Source organism: Mastomys coucha, unplaced genomic scaffold, assembly GCF_008632895.1.
Source record: "Mastomys coucha isolate ucsf_1 unplaced genomic scaffold, UCSF_Mcou_1 pScaffold14, whole genome shotgun sequence".
Lineage (NCBI taxonomy): Eukaryota > Metazoa > Chordata > Mammalia > Rodentia > Muridae > Mastomys > Mastomys coucha.
In genome coordinates this window covers 563,109-563,838 of record NW_022196896.1, presented here as the reverse complement: position 1 = coordinate 563,838, position 730 = coordinate 563,109, and the positions used below count along the sequence as shown (strand labels likewise).

Here is a 730-nt window from a genome sequence, read left to right as displayed (position 1 = left end):
TTCATGTTTTCATCTATTTGCAAAAATATGCCTGATCCATTAACTGGGATGTTAGTTCCTTTATCCTAAATTGAAAATTGACAACTATCTTTAAAAAAAAATCAGCTATCATAAAGACAGCAACTGCAATTCAAGTTATTGGGGACTATTTAGCAACTTCTCTGTTTTGGGGTAAAACACTATGACCAGAATAACTTACAGAATGATGAATTTACTTAGGATTTGTTTCTAGAGGTACGAGTATCTCTTATGTCACCCCTAAAGTGGTTGCAGGTATGAGTGCTCTGTCAAATGTGCATCCATAGGTTGGAGAGAAGAGAGAGGCTATGTCTACCCTCAGTACTCTGACCTGTAAATACATAAATGAATAGTAGCCTAATATTCCCTGAAACTAAGCAAGACTGAGATGAGCACCAGTCTGTCAGGTACCCTGGACATGGATGTATCCTGCAACAACAACCAGTCTTTCACTGTGCAGGTCTGGATGGGCTCCAAGGATGGGAAGCAAGCAAGAGACTACAACATCATCTGAGGCCCAGCTCCTCTGAGCAAGAATGAGCCTGAGACAGATAGCCATCACGTCATTCCACTTATATAGGGCTGGCTATGAGCAAACCTGAGAGTACTGCCAGACATGGGCTCAGGCATGAAGCTAGCCTGAGATGACCAACATCCCGGCATTTGACAGGCCTACAGGGTCAGACTATTCACGAGGTGACCCCTGCTCAAT

The 730-nt window shown here is 43.0% G+C and overlaps 1 non-coding gene across 1 annotated transcript; it reads left to right on the top strand.

Annotated features, from left to right (window-relative positions):
• The first annotated feature begins 252 nt into the window (after positions 1–252).
• Positions 253–383, top strand: LOC116089646. The gene has a single exon (XR_004118420.1). It is a non-coding gene; the product is annotated as a small nucleolar RNA SNORA17 (small nucleolar RNA).
• Positions 384–730: the final 347 nt, after the last annotated feature.